The sequence below is a fragment of the Calonectris borealis genome, chromosome 2 (genome assembly GCF_964195595.1).
Source record: "Calonectris borealis chromosome 2, bCalBor7.hap1.2, whole genome shotgun sequence".
In the NCBI taxonomy this organism is placed as follows: Eukaryota; Metazoa; Chordata; class Aves; order Procellariiformes; family Procellariidae; genus Calonectris; species Calonectris borealis.
The window spans coordinates 171742262-171766082 of NC_134313.1; the positions used below are offsets into that span (position 1 = coordinate 171742262).

General features: G+C 53.9%; 3 long non-coding RNA genes across 3 annotated transcripts; all 3 read left to right on the forward strand.

The window, feature by feature from the left end:
• The first annotated feature begins 648 nt into the window (after positions 1–648).
• LOC142078366 (uncharacterized) lies at positions 649–1938 on the forward strand. The gene is made up of 3 exons (XR_012672185.1): positions 649–707; positions 904–1050; positions 1857–1938. It is a non-coding gene; the product is annotated as an uncharacterized LOC142078366 (long non-coding RNA).
• An 8992-nt stretch (positions 1939–10930) lies between these two features.
• LOC142078367 (uncharacterized) lies at positions 10931–12220 on the forward strand. The gene is made up of 3 exons (XR_012672186.1): positions 10931–10989; positions 11186–11332; positions 12139–12220. It is a non-coding gene; the product is annotated as an uncharacterized LOC142078367 (long non-coding RNA).
• Positions 12221–21211: 8991 nt separating this feature from the next.
• LOC142079753 (uncharacterized) lies at positions 21212–22501 on the forward strand. Its single transcript, XR_012672784.1, has 3 exons — positions 21212–21270; positions 21467–21613; positions 22420–22501. It is a non-coding gene; the product is annotated as an uncharacterized LOC142079753 (long non-coding RNA).
• The last annotated feature ends 1320 nt before the right edge of the window (positions 22502–23821 follow it).

A 23821-nucleotide genomic window follows, 5' to 3' on the forward strand; every position in this document is an offset into this window, starting at 1 on the left:
TCAGAGATGACGTGCTCGGCAGTAGAAGTCATCCGCAAGGAGACTTTTCGCTCTCTCTCTCTCTGGGAAAAAAAAAAAGGGGGGTAAGCCGATTTCCTTGCACAGACCCAAGCGCAGCATGTCTTCCGATAGTCGACGTACGGCTGATCTTTGGTTCTCGGGTGTAACGGTCGAGAGATCGTAAAGACGCGTTCCTCCGCACGCTCGGCTACGGCCAACAGCGTTAGCAAACCTGCCAGTCCTTTTTGGTAGCCTGCTGTATTGCAGCACTGGGGATTTGATATTCCCCACGGCCTGCCCCCACCCCCCCCTCCCCCCCCCCAAAAAAAAGAGTAAAACCATACGGGAGATCTCTTATCTCACTGATTTTTCTATCGTAAATGAAATTTTAAAAAGAAAGTTAAAATTGTATAACTTCCAAACTGACTTGCGTTGTTTAAACTGCAACTGCCAAATAGCCGTAGCGTATAATTTATTAGGTGTGCTTAAGCAGTTGGGTAGTTGCTCTAAACGTTTCAAAAGAGAGGCAACTGAACGTTACGGGCTTTTTTCCCGATCTTTTGGCAGAGCGCTCTGAAGTCCTTTATTTCTGTCTCGCTTTCGACGGCGCCTTTCCCCGGCAGTTCGGTAGCATCGGTCTCGGCGCCGCTCCTAGTCACGTAACGCACGCAAAACCCCTGGTCAAACGATAGCTGTGTAGTTTGGAGGTAGATAATTTAACGGCATGAATTCACAGCTACGCAATTTCAATTAACGCAAAAGGAAAATGAAATACTTTTACGGTATAAGCCTTCTCATTGTACGTATGCTAAAAAGGTGCGCGTCCGTTTACATAAAATGAATTGCTGAGATTTGTTCTTTCTTTTTCATTTTACTCTTCAAAGTTTTACGCTTCACTTTCAGCTTTATCGGCCAAGCGAGCGAGATGCGCAGCAGCAGCAGCAGCAGCGCAAGGGCTGGAGCTGTGGCGGCGGATCCGTGAGCGTAGATGCTGATTACGGCGCGCCCTTGTCCTGCAGCCTCACGGGGTTATCTCCCGGCAGCGGTGCTGTAAGGAAGGGACGGGGCGTTTTCCGACACCAGCGAGAGCGTTTACTTCTCTGCGAAGGACGCGTTCAGAATCGCGTCAATTAGTCCTCACGCGGATTTTAAGCGTTCGAATCGCTCGAGCTTTTAAAGGCCGCGTTGTATTTCGAGCTGACCCGTTGTCGCGGTTTAACCCGGCAGGCAGCCAAATACCACGCAGCCGCTCACTCACTCCCCCCCACCCCCAGCGGGACGGGGAGAGAATCGGAAGGGTAAGAGTGAGGAAAAACTCGTGGGTTGAGGTAAAGACAGTTTAATAGAACAGGGAAAAAAAGGGAAAATAATGATGATAATGATAAAATATACAAAATGAGTGATGCACAATGCAGTTGCTCACCACCCGCGCTGACCGATAACCAAGTAGTGATCGGTACTTCCTGGATCACGCCTACCCTTCATATACTGAGCATGACGTCACATGGTATGGAATACCCCGTTGGCCAGCTGGGCTGGCTGTCCTGGCTGTGTTCCCTCCCACCTTGTGTACCTAGCTCAGTCAGTAGGCACGGGAGCTGTCCTTGGACTAGGAGGGCACTTAGCAACAACTGAAAACATCAGGGTGTTATCAACGTTCTCCTCCTACTAAATCCAAAACACAGCGCTAGGAAGAAATTTAACCCTATCCCAGCCGAAACCAGGACACCCGTTTGCCTGGCACCCTCCTTTAGCTCGACTGCTGCCCTCTCCCTTGTCCTGACCGAATTCCGCTGGTGCCTTCGGTGCTGTTTTTTTAACGTGCTGAAATATCCGTTGGGATTTTTGTTTTTCAGATGCCTCGCTGTAAGCGTCCCGTGGTGCTCAGGAGAGACCCCCGGCCCGGGTTTGCCTGCCGGTCGTTGGGCGTGCTGAGGGTAAGGGGCCGGCTGCCAGCCTGCGGGACGGGGGCTAAGGGGGGGCTGCAAGCGTTTGGGGGGGCTGCCCCTCCTTTATCTTTCTAGCGGAGCCCCCCTTTTTGGCGGGGGTGCGTGCGTACATACGCCAACGGCATTATTGACGTAACGAGCCGCCGGTTGGGGCCGTTTCCCTCCTGTTGTGCCTTTTTGGGGGCTGAATAAAAAGGGGGGTTTGGGGGCCTGGAGGGGTGATGATGTCATTTGGGGCACCCCAACATCACCGGCGGGCTGATGATGCCGTGGAGGAGCAGGTGAGTGGGGAAGGGGGGGTCGTCCCCCCCCCCCCCAAAAAGGGGGTCACAGCCCAAAAATGCCTGATAATTCCTGGGGGGGTTCAAAAATTTTTAAAAAACTGTAAATCTATCTGTGAGGCCTCGAAATAGAGAAAAATCTCTCCTTGTTCTATATATGGAAAAATAATATTCCTTTATACGTATACAAGGATTTCAAAATAGGAACCTATACCTGCCCTATTATATAAAGGATTTTAGAGCAGAAAAAAATTCGGAAGACGTTATATAGGGTTTTAAAATACAAAAAGAACTCACGTCTGTATAAATTAAAAAAGAAAGCACTTCCAAATGCAAAAGGGATGATATATTTTATGTATGAAGGAATTGAAAATAGAAAAAAGTCTGAATAGATACCGCTGTCTACACTCACTACGTGTTATGTAGAGAGCCTAAATAGGCATTGTATGTAATCTAAGAGATGATCTATAAGTGTAAATAGGTATCTAAGTCTAAAATCTAAGTCTATAAAGAGATAAGTGTAAATATATGTAAGTTTAAATAGAGAAGTCTATAAAGACATTTAAGTGTTAAAATATGTAAGTCGACAGATATATAGTCTGAGCGGGTATTATATATAATGAGTGGGAAATAGGGGGGTATAAGTGAAACATAAATATATTCACTAAATATACATATAGAGGTATGTGTAAATACGTTAAGCGTAAACGTCTATGATAGATAAGGTTTTTAAAATGCAAAGAAACCCTGTTTATAGAATCTTCACACCCCCCCCCCCCCCCCCGAAACACCTCTCTATTGAAGATACAAAAGCGCTTTCAAAGGCTGCCTCTTCCCTGTTCTCCTTTTCCACCTTTTCCCATCCTGATTGGGGGCCAGTTCCCCCAACAGGGACTTTCCCCTGCAGGGCCGTGCACACAGAGCGGGACCTGCTGCCACGGCATAAAAACACCACAAAACCCCTAATTTGGGGCCTGCAAGGGGTGGGGAAAAAGAAAACCCGCATTTTTTGGGGAAAAATACCCAACTTGGAGCTCCCGGGAAAGCCAAATCCACCAGGATTTGGGCAGCCGGAAAGCAAAAAAACCCCCATTTTCATGCACAAAACGAAAAAGCAAAAATCGCCAATTTTTGTTGTGAAAAAGCGTTGAAAAACCTCCAAGTGGAATATTTTGGAAAAGGAAAAAACCCCAGTTTTGATATTATAGAAAAGCAAAAAACCCCCCGATTTGGGGAAGCTTTGGGGTGAAACACCAGCCATTTGAGGGGCCCGGACCCCTGGGGTGCTGCCTGCCCCGCCAACCTGCCCGTTGCCCCCCGCCCAAACTCTGGCACCCCCCTCCCGCTCCCCCGCCCCCCGCTCCCACCCCGCTCGCCCTCCTCCTGCGTTTTGGGTTTGTGCTGCAAACGGCGTGGGTGACGCGGGGCTGCGCGAGTTCCCGCTGCGCAGCGCTTGCACGGCGCCGGGGGCTGTGCTGCTCCTCGCCCCGCCCTGCCGGCGAGCGGGCTGGGGGTGCGCGAGGGCCTGGGAGGGGGCACCGCTGGGAGAGCTGACCCCGGCGGACCCAGGGGATGTTCCAGACCCTGTGACGTCAGGAAATAAAACTCGGGGGGCGGTTGGCGGGGGGGCCGCTGCTGGGCTGCGGCTGGCTGGGCATCGGGCGGTTGGCGGCGAGCCCTTGTTTTCGTTTGTACCGCTTGTCTGTCTGGGGTTTTTCTCTCTGTTGTTTGGGGTTTTCCCCCCCCCCCCCTTTCCCTTACAAGTGGAGTTTTTTCACTTTTGCCCTTCCAATTCTCTCCCCCCTCCCGCTGAGGGGGCAGCGAGTGAGCGGTTGTGTGGTGCTGAGTTGCGGGCTGGGATTCGACCACGGCACGAGGTGAGTGGCAAGCCCTGCTGGCTAAACGCTTTAGGCTGCCCGCGTTATTCCTGCCATCTTGCGAGGCCCTCCTTGTTCTTTCCTGCTGCTTTCAAGTGCCTTGTGCTCCAGCAGCAGGCTGGGAAGGAGGGTTGTGGCAGGAGCGGCGGCTCCCCGTGACTCCTTCTCGGGCTGTGAGCTTCGCCCCGCGTGTGGGCTGCCGAGGATCGTGGGCTCTGCAGGGGCCACAGGCAGCCCGCAGAGCTTGAGGCCGAGCCGTTCCTTTCCCCCTGTGAGCATCTGGGGAGGGGGACTGGGGGGGCTGCGGACCCCCGAGGGGGCCGAGGAGTGGGGCTGTGCATCCCGGGGGGGCCGGGGGGGGCTGCGAGCCCTAGGGGGTCGGGGAGAGGGGCTGGAGGACTTCCGGACCATAGAGCCCAGACCAGTCCAGACCAGAGAGTATAGCTGGAGGACTCCCGGACCATAGAGATGGCGGACTGCCGGGCCAGAGAGTACACCTGGAGGACTTCGGGACCATAGAGACGGAGGTCCAGACGCATAGAATGTAGCTGGGGGACTTCCGCACCATAGAGGAAAATGTGCGGCCTAGAGAGTACAGCTGGAGGACTGCCGGACCATCGAGACGGTCGTCCAGACCGGAGAGTGCACGTGGGGAACTTCCGGACCATAGAGAGCAGAGTCCGGCCTAGAGAGTACCCCCTGGAGGACTGCCGGACCATAGAGAGCAGAGTCCGGCCTAGAGAGTACCCCCTGGAGGACTGCCGGACCATAGAGAGCAGAGTCCGGCCTAGAGAGTACCCCCTGGAGGACTGCCGGACCATAGAGACGGGAGCTGGACCAGAGAGTACCCCCTGGAGGACTGCCGGACCATAGAGAGCAAAGTCCGGCCTAGAGAGTACCCGCGGAGGACTGCCGGACCATAGAGAGCAAAGTCCGGCCTAGAGAGTACCCGCGGAGGACTGCCGGACCATAGAGAGCAAAGTCCCGCCTAGAGAGTACCCCCTGGAGGACTGCCGGACCATAGAGAGCAGAGTCCGGCCTAGAGAGTACCCCCTGGAGGACTGCCGGACCATAGAGAGCAAAGTCCGGCCTAGAGAGTACCCCCGGAGGACTGCCGGACCATAGAGAGCAAAGTCCGGCCTAGAGAGTACGCCCGGAGGACTGCCGGACCATAGAGAGCAAAGTCCGGCCTAGAGAGTACCCCCGGAGGACTGCCGGACCATAGAGAGCAAAGTCCGGCCTAGAGAGTACCCCCGGAGGACTGCCGGACCATAGAGAGCAAAGTCCGGCCTAGAGAGTACTCCTGGAGGAACGCCGGATCATAGAGACGGACGTCCAGACCAGAGAGTACACCTGGAGGACTCCCGGAGCATCGAGATCAAGGTCCCCCAAGGAGCTGGGGAGTGGGGCTGTGGGTCCTGGCGGGACTTGAGAGTGGGGCTCCCAGGGGGCTGGAAAATGGTGTGGTCGGGTGCTGTGAGCTCCGGGGGTCCTGGGGCTGGGAAGTGCTTGCAAACGCTGGGGAGGGGCTGCGAGCCGTGCGCGTGCGCGGTCCCCGGGGCGCCGTGCGCGGTCCCCGGGGCGCCGTGCGCATGCGCGGTCCCCGGGGCGCCGTGCGCGTGCGCGGTCCCCGGGGCGCCGTGCGCGGTCCCCGGGGCGCCGTGCGCATGCGCGGTCCCCGGGGCGCCGTGCGCATGCGCGGTCCCCGGGTGGGGACTACAACTCCCGGCGTGCCTCGCGCGGGCGGTCCGGTGGAGCCGCGCGCTGATTGGTTGCGGACGGTATTCCAACGGGCCGCGCGGCGGGCTCTGCACCGAGGCGGCGGCGCAGCGTGAGTGTGAGGGGCCGCGGGCCCGGGGAGCCGGGCTGTGGCGGGGGGGGGGGGGCGGTTCTGCAGGCTCCGGGGACAGGGTCTGGGGGGGCTCCAGGCGGGGGAGGGGCTGTGAGCATCTGGGGAGTGGGGAGTTGGGGGGGGGGCTGCGTGCCCTAGGGGGGCCGCGCAGTGGGCCGGGGCGGGGGGGGCCGGCCGGCGGGGGGGGGAGGGGGGCGCTTTGTGCAAACAGATCCTCCCTGCGAGTCCCCACTGTCGCCCCGTGGGGCCGGGGACCCCCCAGCCCTCCCTGCAGGCAGACTGGGGGCTTCGCGGGCCGAGTCGAGGGAGGAGCTGCTGGAGAGAGGGCTTAGAAACGGCCTTCTGCCCCCGAAACTCCTGCAGCATTTGAAGGGGAGGGACAGGTCCACCCCAGGGCCCCAAGGGGAGGACCTCGGAGCAGGGACCTGGGGTTGTTCCAGGAGCAAAAGCTGGTCCCAGCCAGCTCGCCTCTGCTCCCCCGGCACCGGGATCGGACCTTTCAGCCCCGTTTCTGCCCGAAGCATCACGCAAGCGCTTGCCCTCCCCGGGGGCACCTTTGGGACTTGAGAAGAGGCGCAGCAGCTGGGTTTTTGGGCTCAGAAATGGGCGCTAAGTGAGCTGGTTTGGGGGCCTAAAGCAGAAGCCGGTTTGGCCGTTTGTGCGGGGGGGTGGGAGGGCATTGGGGGCTGCAGGGGAAAGCAGGGGGTGGGCAGGGTGCGTGGACCCTCTCGGGGGGGGGGGGGGGGGCGGGTCTGGTCCTGCTGCACCCCGAAGTGCGGGAGGCCGGCATGCACCAGGCCCAACTCAACGTCTGCGGTGGTCTCTGGGGGGAAGAGGCGGTCTCTGCTTTTCAGACCCCGCACGCCCTCTTCGAGTCCAGCTCTTGCTTGTCGACTGCTTAGAATAGTTATTAACTAATTAGTCGTACAAACTCATTAATGCTTATACAATGTCCAACTATGATATTTAATCCTAATAGTCGAGTTTTGACGGCGGTTGGTTTACGACCTTGTCAAAAGCCCAGGCTGTTGCAAATAGCTGGAGCTTGTAAGGAGAAGGAGCTGAAATCAACGGTGCAGAGCTGGAGCTTCGATTAGCCAGAACCGTAGCAAGCAGGAGCTGGAACGAGACGAGGTGTCCGCTGTCTGGGGCATGCCTTAGCCAGAGGCAAAATTACCAGCAGCTGTAACGAGCGGGAGCTGCGATTCGCTGCAGTGTCTGTTTGCCGGAGCATCCGTCGGCCAGACTGCACTCCCAGCACGGCTGAAGAGCAGCCAGGCGCAGGCAGGGCTGTCCCCGGCAAGGCGCTCCGAGCGGCAGGGAGGCGAGTTGTCCTTCTGCCAGCGGGGAGCCCGGCCTCTTCCCTCGGGGATTAAATCCACGCCACGCGTGGATCCGCTCTCTTTGCGTGGAGGGTCTCTCCCGGTCCCGTTCCCGAGGGCTGAAGTGAGGTGGGGGTCCCCCGGCTCTCCCCGGGGGGCAGGCGGCAGCACGAGGCGGCGGTGTCTCCCCGGTACCCGGCAAAGGGGAGCGAAACCGGCCGGCTGGAGCTCCGGGGGTGCACAGCCCGGCCCCGCACGGCAGAATCCTTCCCTGGGTTTTCACCGTTGGCTGGGTGTGACAAACAGGTTCATTTTGTGCCTCCTCTTTCCCCAGCGTCACCTTCTGCGTCACGTGAAGAAAATCCTGCGTGGCTGATGCCGCTTGCTGCTCAGGTAATGGCACGTGGGGGGCCGGGGGAGCGGGGAGAAACATTGGCGCGTTCAAGGACGCTGCAGGTGCTCCACGTCAAACCCAGGGAAAAGGCAAATTTGTGCCGGTGCAGAAAAGCTGATGAACAGTTGCCGTTAACAGAGCGCGCGTGCCTCGTTCCCGCATCGGTCCCTGGGTAGTTACGAGCGTTTTCCTTTCAGGGAAAAGAATGAGCTTTCGCCTACGATAAATTAAGAGCTGCCTGTGACCTTCTTTAGGGTCAAGTGTTTCTCTTCTGTTTGTTCGTACTGATTTTACGGGCAGGTTGGAAAGAGCCTTTTATTTTTACCTGCGTAACTCAATTTGTAGTACTACGTGGTGTCAGGAGAGTGAATTTTGGAGCACCCGGGTACTACTAGAAACGTAATGAATGAGACACGATGGAAGCTGATATTTCAACTTGATTTTTACGTGATTTTTTTTTCATTAGAGCGTCGATGGCACGTTGTCCTGTGGCTCAATCCACGTTCTGTTCAGTGGAGTCTTCAATCTAGCACTTTGAAGGACAAAAGTTGGTCCTTCCAAAAAAGGGCTAGTCGTTCATAGGACGGAGGTATAGACTTGGAGAGCCGCTTAAGTACGTGATCAGAATTGAAGCCAAATGCCGCTTCACGTTGCTGCTGTTGGTCTTCACTTTCATTAGTTTTCCCGCTGCTCCGTCATGGTTGGGAGCTCTGAATCATCCTTTTTTTCACTCCCTAACGCATTTTTCTCCCCAAGGAGAGGCTACGTTTAAAAGCTACTTAGTTTCCTCACAAATGCATTGGTCAGTAAAACGGAGTTGTGATGCTTGGAACCACACAAATGACACCAGTCTTACAGATCTGGACTATTTCTGAACACGTGTTCATCGCGTGCAGATGTCATCGGGATACGGATCATCTGCACTTTGTGCTCTGTCGAGACGATCAGCTGAGACAGGGACGAGCTCCAAAAGAAAAGAAAGGTACAACGTCAAGGTTCTGTTTTGTTGTTGGTTTTTGTGTTTGTGTGTTTTGGGTTTTTTTTTGTTTGGTTTTTTGTTTGTTTGTTTGTTTGTTTGTTTGTTTTTCCTTAAGAGTGCGACGTTGACTGGTGGCAGCCTGCAGAGCTCTCTTGCTGCCTGACCTCTCCTTTCCTTCTCTGTCGCTCCTCTTTCGTGGCTGTCATTTTCACTCGGGTAGTTTTAGAAGAGCGATTTAGTTCCTCGCCTGTGTAAACGCGCTGGTAATAGCTGGAAGGTAAATGCTTGAACCAGTAGCGAATAACTTGGCTACAAGTAGAATTTCTGAAGGAAGAACAACGACAACAGGAAGCAAATAGCGAGTTACCCCAGATTTGCGTGCGTCAAACACATCAAAGTCTTACTGCCAAGCGTTGTTTGGCAACGTGCTCCAAATGTTTTAAAACAACTGCGGTTTTCAAAGATCTGGACTGTTTGGAGAAACGGCCTGGAAAAAAGGATTCCTCTTCCGCAGCGAGTTTGCGAGGACGGACGGGTTGCCGTACTCTTTAACAAAAATACTCCACTTGGGACGTATCGGGTGAGGAAATCGCGGCTCTACTTAGGCTTGAGAAAACGTACGTAGGTACCTGTGCCCGTCACCTGCGCGTCTCTAGGAAAGTGAGTTCTAGCGAAACTAAAGCTGCCGATGAGCCAAAAAAAAGGCACGGTTGTCTAAAACGTGCAGAAGTTCTAGTGGCCTGTCTCAACAGCTGCACCAAAGACGATGCCAAATACTTTCTCCTCCACTCAGTTGTTCTCTTCACGGCAAAGGAAGCTTTGTGCTAAACGTTGTTTGTTTTTTTTTTCCTTTCCTCTCAGCAGAACGTCAACTGCCGTGAAAGTACGAGACAGATGGAAAGGGTCCGTAGTGGTCTGCAAGTACAAAGTAGGCCTGTGATACGTGTCTGCATTTTTCCTAAGGTGCTTGTAGCACGGACTTTACAGTTAACACGAGGAACGTGGCAGCTCTCCTTCTATGTGATTTTTTAATGTGAAATATTTTAACGCAAATACTAAAAATAAAGGAGGTCTGTTCTGGAGCGTGGTACGCCTATGCAAAGCTTGCTGCCCTCCGTCTGTTTTCTCTTCCTGCAAGCACGGTCTTCTGTTTCTGTGCGCTTGCTATGAAAGGGTGCTGTGAAAATAACGTTGGACTAGAAGAGGAAAGGAACCGTTTGTAAGAGTTGGGATGTTCGGGAGAAACAGGCTTTGTTTTCACGATAAAAGCTTTAGGCTTTTTCAGTCAGTCAGTGTTTAAAATGCCTTACAGGAGCACTCGAACACCTTACTGAGATGCTAGCATCTGTGCTAAAAGCAATCAAGGTCAAAGAAGAGGCGCGGACAACACGGGACAAATCGGTGTCGCTTCGGTGCGTTTTCCAGGCTTTCCCGAGAAGCGGTAGCAGCCTCGTAACTAGCGACAGAGAGTCCTGATGTGGTTTTGGTGAGTTACTGCTTCTATCGCGTCCTTTTTCCTTAACCTGCAGCGCGTAATTTTGACTTTGGTTGGAAAGAGATTTTCCAGAATGGAAATCTTTCTCGTTCAAAGGAGTTGCCTTTTACGAACTTCCCATCAGAATGGATCTTCAGAGATGACGTGCTCGGCAGTAGAAGTCATCCGCAAGGAGACTTTTCTCTCTCTCTCTCTCTGGGAAAAAAAAAAAGGGGGGTAAGCCGATTTCCTTGCACAGACCCAAGCGCAGCATGTCTTCCGATAGTCGACGTACGGCTGATCTTTGGTTCTCGGGTGTAACGGTCGAGAGATCGTAAAGACGCGTTCCTCCGCACGCTCGGCTACGGCCAACAGCGTTAGCAAACCTGCCAGTCCTTTTTGGTAGCCTGCTGTATTGCAGCACTGGGGATTTGATATTCCCCACGGCCTGCCCCCACCCCCCCCTCCCCCCCCCCCAAAAAAAGAGTAAAACCATACGGGAGATCTCTTATCTCACTGATTTTTCTATCGTAAATGAAATTTTAAAAAGAAAGTTAAAATTGTATAACTTCCAAACTGACTTGCGTTGTTTAAACTGCAACTGCCAAATAGCCGTAGCGTATAATTTATTAGGTGTGCTTAAGCAGTTGGGTAGTTGCTCTAAACGTTTCAAAAGAGAGGCAACTGAACGTTACGGGCTTTTTTCCCGATCTTTTGGCAGAGCGCTCTGAAGTCCTTTATTTCTGTCTCGCTTTCGACGGCGCCTTTCCCCGGCAGTTCGGTAGCATCGGTCTCGGCGCCGCTCCTAGTCACGTAACGCACGCAAAACCCCTGGTCAAACGATAGCTGTGTAGTTTGGAGGTAGATAATTTAACGGCATGAATTCACAGCTACGCAATTTCAATTAACGCAAAAGGAAAATGAAATACTTTTACGGTATAAGCCTTCTCATTGTACGTATGCTAAAAAGGTGCGCGTCCGTTTACATAAAATGAATTGCTGAGATTTGTTCTTTCTTTTTCATTTTACTCTTCAAAGTTTTACGCTTCACTTTCAGCTTTATCGGCCAAGCGAGCGAGATGCGCAGCAGCAGCAGCAGCAGCGCAAGGGCTGGAGCTGTGGCGGCGGATCCGTGAGCGTAGATGCTGATTACGGCGCGCCCTTGTCCTGCAGCCTCACGGGGTTATCTCCCGGCAGCGGTGCTGTAAGGAAGGGACGGGGCGTTTTCCGACACCAGCGAGAGCGTTTACTTCTCTGCGAAGGACGCGTTCAGAATCGCGTCAATTAGTCCTCACGCGGATTTTAAGCGTTCGAATCGCTCGAGCTTTTAAAGGCCGCGTTGTATTTCGAGCTGACCCGTTGTCGCGGTTTAACCCGGCAGGCAGCCAAATACCACGCAGCCGCTCACTCACTCCCCCCCACCCCCAGCGGGACGGGGAGAGAATCGGAAGGGTAAGAGTGAGGAAAAACTCGTGGGTTGAGGTAAAGACAGTTTAATAGAACAGGGAAAAAAAGGGAAAATAATGATGATAATGATAAAATATACAAAATGAGTGATGCACAATGCAGTTGCTCACCACCCGCGCTGACCGATAACCAAGTAGTGATCGGTACTTCCTGGATCACGCCTACCCTTCATATACTGAGCATGACGTCACATGGTATGGAATACCCCGTTGGCCAGCTGGGCTGGCTGTCCTGGCTGTGTTCCCTCCCACCTTGTGTACCTAGCTCAGTCAGTAGGCACGGGAGCTGTCCTTGGACTAGGAGGGCACTTAGCAACAACTGAAAACATCAGGGTGTTATCAACGTTCTCCTCCTACTAAATCCAAAACACAGCGCTAGGAAGAAATTTAACCCTATCCCAGCCGAAACCAGGACACCCGTTTGCCTGGCACCCTCCTTTAGCTCGACTGCTGCCCTCTCCCTTGTCCTGACCGAATTCCGCTGGTGCCTTCGGTGCTGTTTTTTTAACGTGCTGAAATATCCGTTGGGATTTTTGTTTTTCAGATGCCTCGCTGTAAGCGTCCCGTGGTGCTCAGGAGAGACCCCCGGCCCGGGTTTGCCTGCCGGTCGTTGGGCGTGCTGAGGGTAAGGGGCCGGCTGCCAGCCTGCGGGACGGGGGCTAAGGGGGGGCTGCAAGCGTTTGGGGGGGCTGCCCCTCCTTTATCTTTCTAGCGGAGCCCCCCTTTTTGGCGGGGGTGCGTGCGTACATACGCCAACGGCATTATTGACGTAACGAGCCGCCGGTTGGGGCCGTTTCCCTCCTGTTGTGCCTTTTTGGGGGCTGAATAAAAAGGGGGGTTTGGGGGCCTGGAGGGGTGATGATGTCATTTGGGGCACCCCAACATCACCGGCGGGCTGATGATGCCGTGGAGGAGCAGGTGAGTGGGGAAGGGGGGGTCGTCCCCCCCCCCCCCAAAAAGGGGGTCACAGCCCAAAAATGCCTGATAATTCCTGGGGGGGTTCAAAAATTTTTAAAAAACTGTAAATCTATCTGTGAGGCCTCGAAATAGAGAAAAATCTCTCCTTGTTCTATATATGGAAAAATAATATTCCTTTATACGTATACAAGGATTTCAAAATAGGAACCTATACCTGCCCTATTATATAAAGGATTTTAGAGCAGAAAAAAATTCGGAAGACGTTATATAGGGTTTTAAAATACAAAAAGAACTCACGTCTGTATAAATTAAAAAAGAAAGCACTTCCAAATGCAAAAGGGATGATATATTTTATGTATGAAGGAATTGAAAATAGAAAAAAGTCTGAATAGATACCGCTGTCTACACTCACTACGTGTTATGTAGAGAGCCTAAATAGGCATTGTATGTAATCTAAGAGATGATCTATAAGTGTAAATAGGTATCTAAGTCTAAAATCTAAGTCTATAAAGAGATAAGTGTAAATATATGTAAGTTTAAATAGAGAAGTCTATAAAGACATTTAAGTGTTAAAATATGTAAGTCGACAGATATATAGTCTGAGCGGGTATTATATATAATGAGTGGGAAATAGGGGGGTATAAGTGAAACATAAATATATTCACTAAATATACATATAGAGGTATGTGTAAATACGTTAAGCGTAAACGTCTATGATAGATAAGGTTTTTAAAATGCAAAGAAACCCTGTTTATAGAATCTTCACACCCCCCCCCCCCCCCCGAAACACCTCTCTATTGAAGATACAAAAGCGCTTTCAAAGGCTGCCTCTTCCCTGTTCTCCTTTTCCACCTTTTCCCATCCTGATTGGGGGCCAGTTCCCCCAACAGGGACTTTCCCCTGCAGGGCCGTGCACACAGAGCGGGACCTGCTGCCACGGCATAAAAACACCACAAAACCCCTAATTTGGGGCCTGCAAGGGGTGGGGAAAAAGAAAACCCGCATTTTTTGGGGAAAAATACCCAACTTGGAGCTCCCGGGAAAGCCAAATCCACCAGGATTTGGGCAGCCGGAAAGCAAAAAAACCCCCATTTTCATGCACAAAACGAAAAAGCAAAAATCGCCAATTTTTGTTGTGAAAAAGCGTTGAAAAACCTCCAAGTGGAATATTTTGGAAAAGGAAAAAACCCCAGTTTTGATATTATAGAAAAGCAAAAAACCCCCCGATTTGGGGAAGCTTTGGGGTGAAACACCAGCCATTTGAGGGGCCCGGACCCCTGGGGTGCTGCCTGCCCCGCCAACCTGCCCGTTGCCCCCCGCCCAAACTCTGGCACCCCCCTCCCGCTCCCCCGCCCCCCGCTCCCACCCCGCTCGCCCTCCTCCTGCGTTTTGGGTTTGTGCTGAAAACGGCGTCGGTGACGCGGGGCTGCGCGAGTTCCCGCTGCGCAGCGCTTGCACGGCGCCGGGGGCTGTGCTGCTCCTCGCCCCGCCCTGCCGGCGAGCGGGCTGGGGGTGCGCGAGGGCCTGGGAGGGGGCACCGCTGGGAGAGCTGACCCCGGCGGACCCAGGGGATGTTCCAGACACTATGACGTCAGGAAATAAAACTCGGGGGGCGGTTGGCGGGGGGGCCGCTGCTGGGCTGCGGCTGGCTGGGCATCGGGCGGTTGGCGGCGAGCCCTTGTTTTCGTTTGTACCGCTTGTCTGTCTGGGGTTTTTCTCTCTGTTGTTTGGGGTTTTCCCCCCCCCCCCCTTTCCCTTACAAGTGGAGTTTTTTCACTTTTGCCCTTCCAATTCTCTCCCCCCTCCCGCTGAGGGGGCAGCGAGTGAGCGGTTGTGTGGTGCTGAGTTGCGGGCTGGGATTCGACCACGGCACGAGGTGAGTGGCAAGCCCTGCTGGCTAAACGCTTTAGGCTGCCCGCGTTATTCCTGCCATCTTGCGAGGCCCTCCTTGTTCTTTCCTGCTGCTTTCAAGTGCCTTGTGCTCCAGCAGCAGGCTGGGAAGGAGGGTTGTGGCAGGAGCGGCGGCTCCCCGTGACTCCTTCTCGGGCTGTGAGCTTCGCCCCGCGTGTGGGCTGCCGAGGATCGTGGGCTCTGCAGGGGCCACAGGCAGCCCGCAGAGCTTGAGGCCGAGCCGTTCCTTTCCCCCTGTGAGCATCTGGGGAGGGGGACTGGGGGGGCTGCGGACCCCCGAGGGGGCCGAGGAGTGGGGCTGTGCATCCCGGGGGGGCCGGGGGGGGCTGCGAGCCCTAGGGGGTCGGGGAGAGGGGCTGGAGGACTTCCGGACCATAGAGCCCAGACCAGTCCAGACCAGAGAGTATAGCTGGAGGACTCCCGGACCATAGAGATGGCGGACTGCCGGGCCAGAGAGTACACCTGGAGGACTTCGGGACCATAGAGACGGAGGTCCAGACGCATAGAATGTAGCTGGGGGACTTCCGCACCATAGAGGAAAATGTGCGGCCTAGAGAGTACAGCTGGAGGACTGCCGGACCATCGAGACGGTCGTCCAGACCGGAGAGTGCACGTGGGGAACTTCCGGACCATAGAGAGCAGAGTCCGGCCTAGAGAGTACCCCCTGGAGGACTGCCGGACCATAGAGAGCAGAGTCCGGCCTAGAGAGTACCCCCTGGAGGACTGCCGGACCATAGAGAGCAGAGTCCGGCCTAGAGAGTACCCCCTGGAGGACTGCCGGACCATAGAGACGGGAGCTGGACCAGAGAGTACCCCCTGGAGGACTGCCGGACCATAGAGAGCAAAGTCCGGCCTAGAGAGTACCCGCGGAGGACTGCCGGACCATAGAGAGCAAAGTCCGGCCTAGAGAGTACCCGCGGAGGACTGCCGGACCATAGAGAGCAAAGTCCCGCCTAGAGAGTACCCCCTGGAGGACTGCCGGACCATAGAGAGCAGAGTCCGGCCTAGAGAGTACCCCCTGGAGGACTGCCGGACCATAGAGAGCAAAGTCCGGCCTAGAGAGTACCCCCGGAGGACTGCCGGACCATAGAGAGCAAAGTCCGGCCTAGAGAGTACGCCCGGAGGACTGCCGGACCATAGAGAGCAAAGTCCGGCCTAGAGAGTACCCCCGGAGGACTGCCGGACCATAGAGAGCAAAGTCCGGCCTAGAGAGTACCCCCGGAGGACTGCCGGACCATAGAGAGCAAAGTCCGGCCTAGAGAGTACTCCTGGAGGAACGCCGGATCATAGAGACGGACGTCCAGACCAGAGAGTACACCTGGAGGACTCCCGGAGCATCGAGATCAAGGTCCCCCAAGGAGCTGGGGAGTGGGGCTGTGGGTCCTGGCGGGACTTGAGAGTGGGGCTCCCAGGGGGCTGGAAAATGGTGTGGTCGGGTGCTGTGAGCTCCGGGGGTCCTGGGGCTGGGAAGTGCTTGCAAACGCTGGGGAGGGGCTGCGAGCCGTGCGCGTGCGCGGTCCCCGGGGCGCCGTGCGCGGTCCCCGGGGCGCCGTGCGCGTGCGCGGTCCCCGGGGCGCCGTGCGCGTGCGCGGTCCCCGGGGCGCCGTGCGCGGTCCCCGGGGCGCCGTGCGCATGCGCGGTCCCCGGGGCGCCGTGCGCATGCGCGGTCCCCGGGTGGGGACTACAACTCCCGGCGTGCCTCGCGCGGGCGGTCCGGTGGAGCCGCGCGCTGATTGGTTGCGGACGGTATTCCAACGGGCCGCGCGGCGGGCTCTGCACCGAGGCGGCGGCGCAGCGTGAGTGTGAGGGGCCGCGGGCCCGGGGAGCCGGGCTGTGGCGGGGGGGGGGGGGCGGTTCTGCAGGCTCCGGGGACAGGGTCTGGGGGGGCTCCAGGCGGGGGAGGGGCTGTGAGCATCTGGGGAGTGGGGAGTTGGGGGGGGGGCTGCGTGCCCTAGGGGGGCCGCGCAGTGGGCCGGGGCGGGGGGGGCCGGCCGGCGGGGGGGGGAGGGGGGCGCTTTGTGCAAACAGATCCTCCCTGCGAGTCCCCACTGTCGCCCCGTGGGGCCGGGGACCCCCCAGCCCTCCCTGCAGGCAGACTGGGGGCTTCGCGGGCCGAGTCGAGGGAGGAGCTGCTGGAGAGAGGGCTTAGAAACGGCCTTCTGCCCCCGAAACTCCTGCAGCATTTGAAGGGGAGGGACAGGTCCACCCCAGGGCCCCAAGGGGAGGACCTCGGAGCAGGGACCTGGGGTTGTTCCAGGAGCAAAAGCTGGTCCCAGCCAGCTCGCCTCTGCTCCCCCGGCACCGGGATCGGACCTTTCAGCCCCGTTTCTGCCCGAAGCATCACGCAAGCGCTTGCCCTCCCCGGGGGCACCTTTGGGACTTGAGAAGAGGCGCAGCAGCTGGGTTTTTGGGCTCAGAAATGGGCGCTAAGTGAGCTGGTTTGGGGGCCTAAAGCAGAAGCCGGTTTGGCCGTTTGTGCGGGGGGGTGGGAGGGCATTGGGGGCTGCAGGGGAAAGCAGGGGGTGGGCAGGGTGCGTGGACCCTCTCGGGGGGGGGGGGGGGGGCGGGTCTGGTCCTGCTGCACCCCGAAGTGCGGGAGGCCGGCATGCACCAGGCCCAACTCAACGTCTGCGGTGGTCTCTGGGGGGAAGAGGCGGTCTCTGCTTTTCAGACCCCGCACGCCCTCTTCGAGTCCAGCTCTTGCTTGTCGACTGCTTAGAATAGTTATTAACTAATTAGTCGTACAAACTCATTAATGCTTATACAATGTCCAACTATGATATTTAATCCTAATAGTCGAGTTTTGACGGCGGTTGGTTTACGACCTTGTCAAAAGCCCAGGCTGTTGCAAATAGCTGGAGCTTGTAAGGAGAAGGAGCTGAAATCAACGGTGCAGAGCTGGAGCTTCGATTAGCCAGAACCGTAGCAAGCAGGAGCTGGAACGAGACGAGGTGTCCGCTGTCTGGGGCATGCCTTAGCCAGAGGCAAAATTACCAGCAGCTGTAACGAGCGGGAGCTGCGATTCGCTGCAGTGTCTGTTTGCCGGAGCATCCGTCGGCCAGACTGCACTCCCAGCACGGCTGAAGAGCAGCCAGGCGCAGGCAGGGCTGTCCCCGGCAAGGCGCTCCGAGCGGCAGGGAGGCGAGTTGTCCTTCTGCCAGCGGGGAGCCCGGCCTCTTCCCTCGGGGATTAAATCCACGCCACGCGTGGATCCGCTCTCTTTGCGTGGAGGGTCTCTCCCGGTCCCGTTCCCGAGGGCTGAAGTGAGGTGGGGGTCCCCCGGCTCTCCCCGGGGGGCAGGCGGCAGCACGAGGCGGCGGTGTCTCCCCGGTACCCGGCAAAGGGGAGCGAAACCGGCCGGCTGGAGCTCCGGGGGTGCACAGCCCGGCCCCGCACGGCAGAATCCTTCCCTGGGTTTTCACCGTTGGCTGGGTGTGACAAACAGGTTCATTTTGTGCCTCCTCTTTCCCCAGCGTCACCTTCTGCGTCACGTGAAGAAAATCCTGCGTGGCTGATGCCGCTTGCTGCTCAGGTAATGGCACGTGGGGGGCCGGGGGAGCGGGGAGAAACATTGGCGCGTTCAAGGACGCTGCAGGTGCTCCACGTCAAACCCAGGGAAAAGGCAAATTTGTGCCGGTGCAGAAAAGCTGATGAACAGTTGCCGTTAACAGAGCGCGCGTGCCTCGTTCCCGCATCGGTCCCTGGGTAGTTACGAGCGTTTTCCTTTCAGGGAAAAGAATGAGCTTTCGCCTACGATAAATTAAGAGCTGCCTGTGACCTTCTTTAGGGTCAAGTGTTTCTCTTCTGTTTGTTCGTACTGATTTTACGGGCAGGTTGGAAAGAGCCTTTTATTTTTACCTGCGTAACTCAATTTGTAGTACTACGTGGTGTCAGGAGAGTGAATTTTGGAGCACCCGGGTACTACTAGAAACGTAATGAATGAGACACGATGGAAGCTGATATTTCAACTTGATTTTTACGTGATTTTTTTTTCATTAGAGCGTCGATGGCACGTTGTCCTGTGGCTCAATCCACGTTCTGTTCAGTGGAGTCTTCAATCTAGCACTTTGAAGGACAAAAGTTGGTCCTTCCAAAAAAGGGCTAGTCGTTCATAGGACGGAGGTATAGACTTGGAGAGCCGCTTAAGTACGTGATCAGAATTGAAGCCAAATGCCGCTTCACGTTGCTGCTGTTGGTCTTCACTTTCATTAGTTTTCCCGCTGCTCCGTCATGGTTGGGAGCTCTGAATCATCCTTTTTTTCACTCCCTAACGCATTTTTCTCCCCAAGGAGAGGCTACGTTTAAAAGCTACTTAGTTTCCTCACAAATGCATTGGTCAGTAAAACGGAGTTGTGATGCTTGGAACCACACAAATGACACCAGTCTTACAGATCTGGACTATTTCTGAACACGTGTTCATCGCGTGCAGATGTCATCGGGATACGGATCATCTGCACTTTGTGCTCTGTCGAGACGATCAGCTGAGACAGGGACGAGCTCCAAAAGAAAAGAAAGGTACAACGTCAAGGTTCTGTTTTGTTGTTGGTTTTTGTGTTTGTGTGTTTTGGGTTTTTTTTTGTTTGGTTTTTTGTTTGTTTGTTTGTTTGTTTGTTTGTTTTTCCTTAAGAGTGCGACGTTGACTGGTGGCAGCCTGCAGAGCTCTCTTGCTGCCTGACCTCTCCTTTCCTTCTCTGTCGCTCCTCTTTCGTGGCTGTCATTTTCACTCGGGTAGTTTTAGAAGAGCGATTTAGTTCCTCGCCTGTGTAAACGCGCTGGTAATAGCTGGAAGGTAAATGCTTGAACCAGTAGCGAATAACTTGGCTACAAGTAGAATTTCTGAAGGAAGAACAACGACAACAGGAAGCAAATAGCGAGTTACCCCAGATTTGCGTGCGTCAAACACGTCAAAGTCTTACTGCCAAGCGTTGTTTGGCAACGTGCTCCAAATGTTTTAAAACAACTGCGGTTTTCAAAGATCTGGACTGTTTGGAGAAACGGCCTGGAAAAAAGGATTCCTCTTCCGCAGCGAGTTTGCGAGGACGGACGGGTTGCCGTACTCTTTAACAAAAATACTCCACTTGGGACGTATCGGGTGAGGAAATCGCGGCTCTACTTAGGCTTGAGAAAACGTACGTAGGTACCTGTGCCCGTCACCTGCGCGTCTCTAGGAAAGTGAGTTCTAGCGAAACTAAAGCTGCCGATGAGCCAAAAAAAAGGCACGGTTGTCTAAAACGTGCAGAAGTTCTAGTGGCCTGTCTCAACAGCTGCACCAAAGACGATGCCAAATACTTTCTCCTCCACTCAGTTGTTCTCTTCACGGCAAAGGAAGCTTTGTGCTAAACGTTGTTTGTTTTTTTTTTCCTTTCCTCTCAGCAGAACGTCAACTGCCGTGAAAGTACGAGACAGATGGAAAGGGTCCGTAGTGGTCTGCAAGTACAAAGTAGGCCTGTGATACGTGTCTGCATTTTTCCTAAGGTGCTTGTAGCACGGACTTTACAGTTAACACGAGGAACGTGGCAGCTCTCCTTCTATGTGATTTTTTAATGTGAAATATTTTAACGCAAATACTAAAAATAAAGGAGGTCTGTTCTGGAGCGTGGTACGCCTATGCAAAGCTTGCTGCCCTCCGTCTGTTTTCTCTTCCTGCAAGCACGGTCTTCTGTTTCTGTGCGCTTGCTATGAAAGGGTGCTGTGAAAATAACGTTGGACTAGAAGAGGAAAGGAACCGTTTGTAAGAGTTGGGATGTTCGGGAGAAACAGGCTTTGTTTTCACGATAAAAGCTTTAGGCTTTTTCAGTCAGTCAGTGTTTAAAATGCCTTACAGGAGCACTCGAACACCTTACTGAGATGCTAGCATCTGTGCTAAAAGCAATCAAGGTCAAAGAAGAGGCGCGGACAACACGGGACAAATCGGTGTCGCTTCGGTGCGTTTTCCAGGCTTTCCCGAGAAGCGGTAGCAGCCTCGTAACTAGCGACAGAGAGTCCTGATGTGGTTTTGGTGAGTTACTGCTTCTATCGCGTCCTTTTTCCTTAACCTGCAGCGCGTAATTTTGACTTTGGTTGGAAAGAGATTTTCCAGAATGGAAATCTTTCTCGTTCAAAGGAGTTGCCTTTTACGAACTTCCCATCAGAATGGATCTTCAGAGATGACGTGCTCGGCAGTAGAAGTCATCCGCAAGGAGACTTTTCTCTCTCTCTCTCTCTGGGAAAAAAAAAAAGGGGGGTAAGCCGATTTCCTTGCACAGACCCAAGCGCAGCATGTCTTCCGATAGTCGACGTACGGCTGATCTTTGGTTCTCGGGTGTAACGGTCGAGAGATCGTAAAGACGCGTTCCTCCGCACGCTCGGCTACGGCCAACAGCGTTAGCAAACCTGCCAGTCCTTTTTGGTAGCCTGCTGTATTGCAGCACTGGGGATTTGATATTCCCCACGGCCTGCCCCCACCCCCCCCTCCCCCCCCCCCAAAAAAAGAGTAAAACCATACGGGAGATCTCTTATCTCACTGATTTTTCTATCGTAAATGAAATTTTAAAAAGAAAGTTAAAATTGTATAACTTCCAAACTGACTTGCGTTGTTTAAACTGCAACTGCCAAATAGCCGTAGCGTATAATTTATTAGGTGTGCTTAAGCAGTTGGGTAGTTGCTCTAAACGTTTCAAAAGAGAGGCAACTGAACGTTACGGGCTTTTTTCCCGATCTTTTGGCAGAGCGCTCTGAAGTCCTTTATTTCTGTCTCGCTTTCGACGGCGCCTTTCCCCGGCAGTTCGGTAGCATCGGTCTCGGCGCCGCTCCTAGTCACGTAACGCACGCAAAACCCCTGGTCAAACGATAGCTGTGTAGTTTGGAGGTAGATAATTTAACGGCATGAATTCACAGCTACGCAATTTCAATTAACGCAAAAGGAAAATGAAATACTTTTACGGTATAAGCCTTCTCATTGTACGTATGCTAAAAAGGTGCGCGTCCGTTTACATAAAATGAATTGCTGAGATTTGTTCTTTCTTTTTCATTTTACTCTTCAAAGTTTTACGCTTCACTTTCAGCTTTATCGGCCAAGCGAGCGAGATGCGCAGCAGCAGCAGCAGCAGCGCAAGGGCTGGAGCTGTGGCGGCGGATCCGTGAGCGTAGATGCTGATTACGGCGCGCCCTTGTCCTGCAGCCTCACGGGGTTATCTCCCGGCAGCGGTGCTGTAAGGAAGGGACGGGGCGTTTTCCGACACCAGCGAGAGCGTTTACTTCTCTGCGAAGGACGCGTTCAGAATCGCGTCAATTAGTCCTCACGCGGATTTTAAGCGTTCGAATCGCTCGAGCTTTTAAAGGCCGCGTTGTATTTCGAGCTGACCCGTTGTCGCGGTTTAACCCGGCAGGCAGCCAAATACCACGCAGCCGCTCACTCACTCCCCCCCACCCCCAGCGGGACGGGGAGAGAATCGGAAGGGTAAGAGTGAGGAAAAACTCGTGGGTTGAGGTAAAGACAGTTTAATAGAACAGGGAAAAAAAGGGAAAATAATGATGATAATGATAAAATATACAAAATGAGTGATGCACAATGCAGTTGCTCACCACCCGCGCTGACCGATAACCAAGTAGTGATCGGTACTTCCTGGATCACGCCTACCCTTCATATACTGAGCATGACGTCACATGGTATGGAATACCCCGTTGGCCAGCTGGGCTGGCTGTCCTGGCTGTGTTCCCTCCCACCTTGTGTACCTAGCTCAGTCAGTAGGCACGGGAGCTGTCCTTGGACTAGGAGGGCACTTAGCAACAACTGAAAACATCAGGGTGTTATCAACGTTCTCCTCCTACTAAATCCAAAACACAGCGCTAGGAAGAAATTTAACCCTATCCCAGCCGAAACCAGGACACCCGTTTGCCTGGCACCCTCCTTTAGCTCGACTGCTGCCCTCTCCCTTGTCCTGACCGAATTCCGCTGGTGCCTTCGGTGCTGTTTTTTTAACGTGCTGAAATATCCGTTGGGATTTTTGTTTTTCAGATGCCTCGCTGTAAGCGTCCCGTGGTGCTCAGGAGAGACCCCCGGCCCGGGTTTGCCTGCCGGTCGTTGGGCGTGCTGAGGGTAAGGGGCCGGCTGCCAGCCTGCGGGACGGGGGCTAAGGGGGGGCTGCAAGCGTTTGGGGGGGCTGCCCCTCCTTTATCTTTCTAGCGGAGCCCCCCTTTTTGGCGGGGGTGCGTGCGTACATACGCCAACGGCATTATTGACGTAACGAGCCGCCGGTTGGGGCCGTTTCCCTCCTGTTGTGCCTTTTTGGGGGCTGAATAAAAAGGGGGGTTTGGGGGCCTGGAGGGGTGATGATGTCATTTGGGGCACCCCAACATCACCGGCGGGCTGATGATGCCGTGGAGGAGCAGGTGAGTGGGGAAGGGGGGGTCGTCCCCCCCCCCCCCAAAAAGGGGGTCACAGCCCAAAAATGCCTGATAATTCCTGGGGGGGTTCAAAAATTTTTAAAAAACTGTAAATCTATCTGTGAGGCCTCGAAATAGAGAAAAATCTCTCCTTGTTCTATATATGGAAAAATAATATTCCTTTATACGTATACAAGGATTTCAAAATAGGAACCTATACCTGCCCTATTATATAAAGGATTTTAGAGCAGAAAAAAATTCGGAAGACGTTATATAGGGTTTTAAAATACAAAAAGAACTCACGTCTGTATAAATTAAAAAAGAAAGCACTTCCAAATGCAAAAGGGATGATATATTTTATGTATGAAGGAATTGAAAATAGAAAAAAGTCTGAATAGATACCGCTGTCTACACTCACTACGTGTTATGTAGAGAGCCTAAATAGGCATTGTATGTAATCTAAGAGATGATCTATAAGTGTAAATAGGTATCTAAGTCTAAAATCTAAGTCTATAAAGAGATAAGTGTAAATATATGTAAGTTTAAATAGAGAAGTCTATAAAGACATTTAAGTGTTAAAATATGTAAGTCGACAGATATATAGTCTGAGCGGGTATTATATATAATGAGTGGGAAATAGGGGGGTATAAGTGAAACATAAATATATTCACTAAATATACATATAGAGGTATGTGTAAATACGTTAAGCGTAAACGTCTATGATAGATAAGGTTTTTAAAATGCAAAGAAACCCTGTTTATAGAATCTTCACACCCCCCCCCCCCCCCCGAAACACCTCTCTATTGAAGATACAAAAGCGCTTTCAAAGGCTGCCTCTTCCCTGTTCTCCTTTTCCACCTTTTCCCATCCTGATTGGGGGCCAGTTCCCCCAACAGGGACTTTCCCCTGCAGGGCCGTGCACACAGAGCGGGACCTGCTGCCACGGCATAAAAACACCACAAAACCCCTAATTTGGGGCCTGCAAGGGGTGGGGAAAAAGAAAACCCGCATTTTTTGGGGAAAAATACCCAACT